Below are 11,217 nucleotides of genomic sequence, written 5' to 3'. Positions count from 1 at the left end.
GTGTAGAATTTTTTGACATAGGGTGCTGGCAGATTACGGGCCTCCCATTGCTGCTGCCAGGCCCCTAATCTGCCATGGGCCCCTATACCACCTCCTCATGCTGCTGCCAAGTCCAGAGTGTGTCATGGGTCCCTGTACGGCCTCCTATTGCTGCTGTCTCCATAGCCACACTCTGCCATGTGCCACTTTCAGGTCTCCTCACACTGCTGGTGTATTGAATTTTTTGACATAGGGTGCTGGCAGATTACGGGCCTCCCATTGCTGCTGCCAGGCACGTAATCTGCCATGGGCCCCCGTACCGACTCCTCATGCTGTGACGTTGCAACAAGGTGGAATTCAACCCTACATATGTTAGACCGCCTTTACGAACAGCGAAAGGCCATCACCGATTTCCTGATGTTAAAAGCGGATAAAGGTACTCCCTGTGTAACTTAGATGTCAGCCATTGGCAGCTCATGCGTGACACCTGCGCTTGCTCAGGTCCTTTGAGGAGGCCACACTATTCGTGAGTCGGCAGGACTATGGGATGAACGACGTCATTCCTCTGTTGCACGTCCTGGAACAAATGCTGTTAACAATGGCTGGTCAGGGTGCGGTAGACGTGGCGCACAGATCTCAACGCCACATGACCCCTGTGGGGGCAGGACAGGAAGAAGAGGAGGAGGTAGAGGAGGACATTGGTGCTCAGGAATTATTGAGTGAAATGGGTGGTTTTTCCACTCAGTGGACAGGAGTGGAGGAGCAGGAGCATCTGGTAGAGGAGGAGGAGGAGACAGAGGACCCAGACGCACCGTGGCAGTATGCTGTGGAGATGGAGGCAGGGAGTCCCTCGCATTCCTTGGCACAAATGGCCCATAGCATGCTCGCTTGCTTGCGTAGCGACAGCCGAATAATAACCATCAGACAGAGGGATGACTTTTGGCTGTCCACCTTGTTGGACCCTCGCTACCGTTCAAAAATGGTGGCCTTTTTCACACCTGCTGAGAGGGAGGCCAAAATAACGTACTATAAAAACCACCTATGTAGTCAGCTGGTCTCTGCCTGTCTGCGCCAACGTCCATCCTCAGACACTGTGGGCCCTGTGCGCTCGCGTTCCGCTGCCATGGCAGCAGGGGAGGGGTGGGGTGGTAGGAGCAGTGGCAGCTCCACCAGCAGCGGCTGCCTCAGTCTGCAGTCGATGATGAGTAGCTTTCTTCACCAGCGCAGTGAGGAAACTACTAACCAGCCGCAGCAGCAGCAGCAGCAGCATCAGGTGGACCTGGAGCAGGACCTCAAACAACAGGCTTAGGCCTACTTGGACAGCACCCTGCCAACCGAGGTAGACAATCCCCTTGACTACTGGGCAACGAAACTTGACCTTTGGCCCCAACTAGCTGAATTTGCCCTTGAAAGGCTGTCATGCCCGGCCAGTAGCGTGGCATCGGAGCGCGTGTTTAGTGCGGCAGAAGGTATTGCAACTCCGCGGGGGACACGACTGTCCACCCAAAGTGTGGAGAGACTGACGTTTGTGAAAATGAATCAGGCGTGGATTAGTCTGGATTTCAAACCACCAGTTCCTGACACAACTGACTAAATCCGCCATGAATCATGCCCCAAACATGTGCCACTTTCAGGTCTCCTCACACTGCTAGTGTGTTCCATTTTTTGTCATAGGGTGCTGGCAGATTACGGGCCTCCCATAGCTGCTGCCAGGCCCCTAATCTGCCATGGGCCCCTATACCGCCTCCTCATGCTGCTGCCAAGTCCAGAGTCTCTCATGGGTCCCTGTACGGCCTCCCATTGCTGCTGTCTCCATCGCCACACTCTGCCATGTGCCACTTTCAGGTCTCACACACTGCTGGTGTGTAGAATTTTTTGACATAGGGTGCTGGCAGATTACGGGCCTCCCATAGCTGCTGCCAGGCCCCTAATCTGCCATAGGCCCCTATATACCGCCTTCTCATGCTGCTGCCAGGTCCAGAGTGTGTCATGGGTCCCTGTACGGCCTCCCATTGCTGCTGTCTCCATCGCCACACTCTGCCATGTGCCACTTTCAGGTCTCCTCACACTGCTGGTGGGTTCCATTTTTTGTCATAGGGTGCTGGCAGATTACGGGCCTCCCATAGCTGCTGCCAGGCCCCTAATCTGCCATGGGCCCCTGTTGTCGCTTGTTGGCATATTCCGCTCGTTCAGATGCTCCTTCTCCTGCTACTCCTCTTCACGGATTCCGTCAGCAGTCTTTCTTGGAATCCGTTTCCAAGAGACAACAGTTTGCGAGCACGCACCAGACGGTGCAGAAACTGAACGTCCTCCTGTCCAAGTTGCTGCTGCCAGGCTCGTAATCTGTCATGCGCCCCTGTACCGCCTCCTCATGCTGCTGCCAGGTCCAGAGTGTGTCATGGGCCCCCGTACCGACTCCAAATGCTGCTGCCAGGCCCGTAATCTGTCATGGGCCCCTGTACCGCCTCCCCATGCTGCTGCCACGTCCAGATTGTGTCATGGGTCCCTGTACGGCCTCCCATTGCTGCTGCCAGGCCTGTAATCTGCCATGGGCCCCCGTACCGACTCCTCATGCTGCTGCCAGGCCCGTAATCTGCCATGGGCCCCTGTACCGCCTCCTCATGCTGCTGCCAGGTCCAGAGTGTGTCATGGGTCCCTGTACGGCCTCCCATTGCTGCTGTCTCTATCGCCACACTCTGCCATGTGCCACTTTCAGGTCTCCTCACACTGCTGGTGGTTTCCATTTTTGTCATAGGGTGCTGTATGGCCTCCCATTGCTGCTGCCTCCACCGCCACACTGTGGCTCCACACTCTGGTTTTGGCCCCGTGACTGCCCAAATGAGTGAAGTGTGCGGTGATTCTAAGATCGACGGCACTCATCTGCATGTCATACTGCCTGACAGTATTATTTCTCTTCCCCAGCAGACTCCAAGGGCATTTAAATTAAAGGTACAGTGTTCAGCACTAATATTAAGTCTCTCTGAAGCCTAGAAACACCCTTTTTTAAGTTAAATTCACAGCGAATATATTCGACTCGAATCGAAATTTTTCTACGAATTCGCCGAATCAGTCGAATCGAATTTTTGAATACTTCGCTCATCTCTAGTCTTGACCTTAAAAAATTTTGAAAAACGGTTCTTCAAAGTAATAGAAGAGTGCCAGTGGAGAAGATTCCCTGCTGGAAGAACACAATGGGTCACTTGAAGAAATTCCCCCATCCACACTGACTGTGTGGATGGGGGAATTGAGCAATTTTCTTTCATTCCTCCTATAGTGGAAGGAAATACATTTTCATAATCTATGGGCTGCTTTAAAGTTTGTTTCCTTTAGAAACCAAAGTATAAATACCAGTCTCCTGTCAGCATGCTGCAGAGAGGTACCCCTGCTCTCTGTATGGAAGAGGGTCCAACATACCGCCAATGAGTCAGACCTCTCCAATCAGTAGAAAGCATGAGCATTGCTGATTGAAGAGTTATGGCCTGACATAGTATGGTGCATGTCTCACCTCTGCACAGAGACCACTGCTTATATACAAAGACCAAGGCTTTTCTACTCAGGCTGTGACAGCTTTCTACATAGTAAGACTTTCCACAAGTTTTTGTTGTGAATGTAATGTATTTAAGTGATTTAAAGCAAAAGTTCACTTTTTTAGAAAAAAATATAAATGCACATTTGTTTTGCAGAAAAAGGTGCATTTATTACTTTTTTCTGCAGGATCCTGGAAAGCATAGCACCCACAGTCAGTATATTAAAGATGCAATGTCAAGCATCTGCAGACTTGCTCTGCAACTTTCAGCCTTTATGTTCACGAGCCATCAATTTCAAAGTTGCAGGGCTTGTGAATAAACTACAAGGGAGCTCATTAGCACCATTGCAGTTCATGCAGAACTACAAGCCATCAGCTGCAATGGCTGACGGGACTTGTAGTTCATACATTCACAGGAATCTGTGAATGAATGATGTGGCTGTGTGGACGGAGGCCTGATTGGCTGTGCTGTTTTTAAATTGTGACAGCAGGTGCAAGGAGAAAATCCCTCGTCCACTGTCTCAATGTGGGAGAGGCTGCAGGAGCTGAAACATGTTACATGTTCCACTCAGAATACAGATGGAACATGTTCCAAAAGTTGAACTTATCCTTTAAACTGGAAGTTGGACTGGACTGAAATTTTAGAGCAGGTCTGAGTGTAAATGGAAAGAGTGAGAAACATAAAGAGTGGCATGAGCTGCCAAAATCAGTAAAGTAGTTTTAATGACACTGCAGAGTGCTATTGATCACTTTGTAATATATCAAGTGATAAATATATTACAGAAGTGTGAGCAGCAATGAAACTTAACTAGTGTGGTCAGCGATAACAGAATTTGTGTGTAACTATCATTAGGAATTTAAATGCCTTGGACTTTTTATTATTCTACATTTAATATGATATACAATGACCCCTTAACTTATTCTACAGTTAAATGATAATACAAGTCCAAGTTTGTTTAATAATAAATTACATATATGTGTAATGAGCAAACCAAATCACGCAGAGTGGGGTGTAATAAAAAAAACTTTTATTCTTTTTTTTTTTTCTTTGGATAAAATGAAGAGTTCAAATGAAGATAAAATGGAGAAGAATCCATATCAGCTTTTTATTGCTGTCCATACTGGGAAGATTTTTTCTCGCTTCCTGCCATAGAGACCACTGTCTCAAGACAAGAAAAGGACAGTACATTTTCTTATTGTGGATAGCAATAAAATCTGACAGAGGTTCTATCCCCTACTCACCATTCTTATAAAAATGAGATAGGAAACAAGAGTAAACCTGCCAACTGGAGATTTCCAATAACAAACTAAAGCAAAGTATACACATATAGATTATTTTTGTTCAGCCTGTGGACTGAATGAAAATCTAAAAGATCTCCCCATCCACTCTACAATGCAGATGGAGGAATATCCCCCTTTGACTATTGTATTCTGATAACCACAGTCAGAATACACAAACAGCGGCTGCATCTGATTGGATATAGCAGTTGTTTGGCTGACATCTTTCTGTCCGACCCGTTCAATTTTTCAATCAAAGGATATCGGGAATGAGGCAGCCAGCAGGGCCACCTACATAGTAAATTTTGTCCAGTTGCTCAGGAACTGGCCGTATTCCATATAGTGTGTACACAGCTTTAATCACAGTTTGAGGTTAAAATACAATCCACAGAATGAATGCTGATCATCAGTGGGCATTAGGTCTAAATCCACACAAGCTGGAGGTAAGCTGGGATACCTGAAGCAAAAAAAGTGAAGATGTTGCCCATGGCAACCCAGTTTGATATTTTCTAGTGCAGGTTTAACATCAAAGGCTGAAACCTGATTCAATGATTTGGGTTTCTTTGCTCAAGCATACATGCTTGTTGTTATATACAGTATGTGATAATGAACCATACATGTATGACAGCTGGGAAAAAATATGTTTGACCGCTTAAGGAACTCCCATAGCCTTTTACTGCATCAGGGCAGCCCCACTGTGCTGGATCACATACATGTACGTACATGAATGCGCGCCCCCCACTCCATGCTGTCAAGTTGGTCAGAAGGTCCTGGCCAATGATTTATGGCTGGGACTTTCTGATCGGCTTAGCAAATAACAGTACAGAGCCCTGTGTTTACTAGCAACACAGGGCTCTGTACAGAGAGCAGCAACGTGGCTGTATTTTCTCTCTGCAAAGCAGGGAGAAAAAATATCCACACCTCTTAATAAACGCAGCACACATTACACGTTATTAGGCACACAATTATCCTTTTGATTGCCCCTAGATATTAACCACATCCCAGCCAGTGTCATTAATACAGTGACAGTGAATAGTATTATCACTGATCAATGTATAAGTGTCACTGGTGATGTCAGTGTCAGTTAATCAGTTCCCCTTAGCATGAGTTACTGTCAGATTGCCCACCGCATCACAGTCCCACTATAAGTCCCTAATCATTGGCATTACTAGTATAAAAAAAATACAAATTACAGTGTATATACCATAGTTTGTAGACACTATAACTTTCACACAAACCAATCAATATACACTTATTAGGATTTTCTTTACCAAAGACATGTAGCAGAATACATTTTGGCCTAAATTTATGAAGAAATTATTTTTTTTAAAAAAATTTTTATTGGATATGTTTTATAGCAGAAAGTAAAAAATATTTTTTATTTCAAAAATTTTGACCTTTTTAAAGTGATACTAGAGGTTACTTTTTTTTCTTTGTAAAATAACAAACATGTTATACTTACCTGCTCTCTGCAGTGGTTTTGCACAGAGCAGCCTCATTCTTCCTCTTCTCGGGTCCTCCACAGGCTCTCCTGGCTCCTCCTTTCTGTCGGGTGCCCCCCAAACAAGCAAGCTTGGCCCTACACCCTCTCTCTTCTCATTGGCTGACTGGTTGTAATTGACAGCAGTGGAAGCCAATGGCTCCCGCTTGCTGTCTTAGCCAATGAGGAGGCAGAGACCTGGGACAGCTGAGGCTGTTGTGCACATTGTTGGATCTCGATGGGGCTCAGGTAAGTATTGAGGGGGGCTGGGGGCACTGCTGCACACAGAAGGTTTTTTACCTTTATGCAGCTTTAAATATAAATTTAAAAACATTTTAAAAAATTAAAAACCCAATGGTGATCAAATACCGCCCAAAAAAATTATATTTGTTTGAAAAAAAATTATAGACATATAATAGAGGTAGAGCATTACATGACCGTGTAATTGCCAATTAAAGTAGCATAGTGCTAGGGGGTAAAAACTTCCGGAGCTTAATTGGTTAAAGTAAACCTGGACTTGGCTTGTACTGTGTAAAGTAAAAAGGGCACTTCAAAACCCAACTATGGGCCCCATGCTCCCCCAAAAATTCTCCCACTCTTCCTTTGGCCCCCACTGGCTCTATTTTTGTATTGTTTTTAATACTGTATCATTTCAGAAGTCCTTGGGCTGATAATATGACAATTCTGGGGCCGCTTCATCTTCATCTAGCTGGGTCCTTTTCATCTTCATCTCTGTTTTTTATGCTGTTTTAATACATATCTTTTCAGAAATCTTTGGGCTTGTCAGATGACAATGCTGGATCCAATTCATCTTTGCTCTCTGTCTATGCTGGGTGGTCTATATAGTGATGCAGATAGTAGCGTTAATGTGATGGACACCATTAATGAAAGGCAGTGTGGTGACAGAGCCACAATGCCATTCATTCACAGTCCAGTCTTCAGTCTTCTGGTATGAATGATGCTGGATGCCAGGAACAACATTTTGTGGCCAATAGGATGTAGTGTGGAGGACTGCCATGGATAAAAGGTGAGACTGAGACACATGTTTGCCACTGGACTGACCAGATTACTTGCTGGGCAAATAAAAACTTGTACAGGTCTATGCACAGTCTCCCTCTCTTCATTCTGGGCATGGGAGTGTCAAGTGACCATCCATACCTGGAAGTACTGTTAAATCTAAAGCAGGCGAGCTAAGGATCAAGACACTGGAAAACAAAAACAAAATGAAGGGAAGGGAAGAACAGCCTGCATTGTGTCCCTCTTATAAAGTGAACCTGCTGCCAGTATTGGAAAATTACAGGTTCACTTTAAAGGGAGACTGTCATATACTGTAACTTAACTAAGTGACTTAATCTAAGTTCAGAAAAGTAAAGTAAAACAAGGTACCAGTTTGTGATGTATACTTTACCTCTTCCACACCGCCAAAGACCCTGAAGCCCAGGTCCTATTTCCATTAGCCATTATCTGTTGTCTGGGACTACAGAAGCTGGTTGAAAACATTATAATGTATACATTTATGCATTTCATTTAGGGTTCCTCTTTGAATTCTTCTTTAAGGTCTCTACAGAAAATTCTGCCTTCTTGTGTGTTTCCTGGAAATGTGCAGGTGGTAAAACAAAGGATTGTTTTATTGAAAACATCAGATAATTGTCTAATGGAGGAAGGTGTCAGCTGCTCGTATTTCATGTTGTTGCCTGTCAGCATGAGCCATGCTACATTTCCAGTGGGAATGAATGGCCTGCACATTACGGAATGGCTTACACATTAGAACAATAATGTGTTATAGAAGCAACAAATCCCATTGTTGTCATAACTACAGAGACAAATTGAGGGCCCATGAAACACTTCAGTAATTGTATTATAATATAATGTATCTGGAATGACCTTTGACCAAAAAATGTTATGAAATTCATGAACAAGAAAACTGTAATGACAGCAAACATCCACGGACTAAATTTAACCCAGTGCAATGCCACCAGCTGATCCATATACAGTATGCCCATCTAAGTAAAACGTGGTCCTTGTAGTAGAATTGAGCTACTTGTCTCTTTCAGCTCCAATAAAGTGCCAGCATTCCAATGTTTGGATTCATTACGCAAAGTTTCAAGTTCACGCAAAACTTGTTCACAGTAGTTGAAATTTGGAACTTTAGAAAATACACGCTTATGTAGTCTTTGAAAGTTTGAGATCATAAAAATTAGTAAGCTAGGTAAGTTGGAATCATAAATATTAGGGGCTAGGGGCCAACATACAACTCATGCATACTGTGCAGCTGCAGAAGGGCCCTCTAAGACTTAGGGTTTATTTACTGTATACAGGATGTGGGTAAAATGATTATTTGGACCACATCCACTGCCTTGAAGATTTGGACACAACATGCTTCCACTTAGCTGTCAATCTATACACAGTGAATACATGATGTGACTTGACTATTAATTAAATGGGCCAAGGGGTCAAAACTGGTCTTGCACAGGGGCCCCTGGGCATCTACCACTGATTAATGATTAGTTCCCTTTAAAGCTAAAACTCTAGGCAGATAGTAAAAATTCCCACTAAATGTAGTTAAGTAATTATTTAAAATCAATAAAAGTATTCGAATGTACAGGGATTGGACAAAAATATGGCAAACAATACATGATTTGCAGGTGTGACATGTTTCACATTGAAAGCGGAAGTGATATATCAATCTTGTGCTTCCGCTGTGTGATGAGACACCTAGCTAACAGGTGGGAAGCCTCACTTTCGTCATTCACTGCGTGCGCTGCTAGTAATACAGGGTCATGTCAGAGCTTACTTTGCCCCTTCAAAGAGGGCAAATTGTTGATGCCTGGTTAGCTGGTGCCTCTGTGACTGAAGTTGCCAAATTTATTTGCAATGTCAAGAGGTACAGTATCAAAGGTTATGACAGCACATACAGTTTCCGGGAAAACATCGTCTGATTAGCATTAGTGCGGTCGATATGGTCAAAAGAGACAAAAGGTTTGTTACCAAGAACGAGAAAACAACTGCTGCAAAAGGGACTGCAGACCTAAATCTCAGTCTTCCAATGCCTGCGTCCACAAAACTGTGCAAAGGGAACATAAGCAAAACATTCATGGGTGAGCTACAATTGCCAAACCACTAGTGACCGATAATAATGCTCAGAAGAGGAGAGAGTAGTGTAACACCCATAAATCATGGACTATCAATCAATGGAAGACTGTAATATGGTGCATTGAATCAGACTTTACACTGTTCCCAACCACCAGACATGTTTACATGTGGCAAATACCTTCCCAAGCTTATGACCAGGACTGTCTTGTGCCAATGGTCAAGCATGGTGGTGACGCAATCAGGGGCAGACTGACAACTCATGGGGCCCCCGGGCAATAGGGGATCATGGGGTCCCTGTGTCCTTGCTCAAACTCAAAAAGGCCTATGAAAAAGGTACCAGGGGCATCTCATGAGGCCCCCTACTGACCCTGGGCCCTCGGGCAGTGCCCAAGTTTCCAAATGGTCAGTCCGCCCCTGGACGCAATCATGGTTTGGGCAGCTATATCTTGGTATCCTTCAGGTTCCCTCATCACCTTGAAAGGTAGAGTCACTACCAGTGACTATGTACACATTTTTGGCTAACCACGTGCACCCCATTGTTTCCCGAAGACAGTGCTCTTTACCAAGATGATAAAGCTTTGATTCACACAGCGGGTGTTGTCAAATCATGGTTTGACTAGCATGGTGACGAAGTCTCTCACCTTCCTTGTGTGCTGCAGTCACTGGACCTCAGTATATATTCATAGAGCCACTATGGTCAATTTTGGAGAACAAGGTTTGGGCTCTTTTTTTCCTCGTCAGGCATCTCTGTAAGAACTGGAATGATTTTTGCATGAAGAGTGGTATCAGATACCTTTATCCACGATCCAAGACTTATATTTGTTAATTTCCAGGAGAATTCAGGCCGTCTTGGATGCCAAAGGCGGTCCCACACCAAATTAGGTAAAAATTTCATTCTGGTGTTTACAAAATTTTGTCCAACCCCTGTAACTAGTGTCAACACCTGAATTTTACTTGATATCAGCCTGTCAAAATTATGTTGCCTTCCATGTCCCTGTTAGGCCCCTTTTACACAGGGTGGACTCTGTTCGGATCAGCAGATGATCTGATCAGAGGAGAGTGGGTGGATAACAGGTCTGTGTCTGCTCAGTTTCTGCAGAGCAGACACAGACAAAGCTCGTTCTACTCTATGGGCGGTTAGGTGTATACCAGGGGTGGACTGACCATTCGGGCACTTGGGCACTGCCCGAGGGCCCAGGGTCAGTAGGGGGCCCCATGATATGCCCCTGGTACCTTTCAGAGGCTTTTATGGGTGTGGTTTGAGTGTGGGCGAGGACACAGGGGCCCCATGATCCCCTATTGCCTGGGGGCCCCATGAGTTGTCAGTCCACCCCTGGTGTAAACTGATACAATTTTACACCCGACTGCCCTCCAATCCAATCTGCCTAGACAGAGGGTGCAGATCCAGTTACACCCGCTGGTTCACAGGGATACATGGACCATCCAATCAGATCTGCCTGAAGAACTGACAGGCAGATCTAATCTGATTGCCCGTGTGAAAGGGGTCTTGGAGAGATTCCCTCTAACTTCCTGTCTGGACAGGACGTAATGAGAAATCTCTCAACTGCAAAAACATTTTTTGAAAATCTGACAGGTGGACCTGATCTGATCACCCGTGTGAAAAGGGTCTTTATAAGATTTCTTCTTTTTTCCTGTCTGGGCAGGAACTAATGGGAATTCTCTCAACTGCAAAAGCATGTTTTCAATAGAGGTAGGAAGGGTTCGGACCTCTAACAATCTTTTTTAATGCTGTCTGTGCTTTCCTGTCCTGATGATGCTCCCTCCTTTTCTTGTACAGGTGTCACAGGAACAGGATGTCAGATAAAATATCACAGACAGAAATAAGAACCTGACAAAAATT

The sequence above is a fragment of the Staurois parvus genome, unplaced genomic scaffold (genome assembly GCF_062004578.1).
Source record: "Staurois parvus isolate SC_StPar_1 unplaced genomic scaffold, SC_StPar_1.0 ptg000186l, whole genome shotgun sequence".
Classification (NCBI taxonomy): domain Eukaryota; kingdom Metazoa; phylum Chordata; class Amphibia; order Anura; family Ranidae; genus Staurois; species Staurois parvus.
This window is presented reverse-complemented; position numbering follows the sequence as displayed.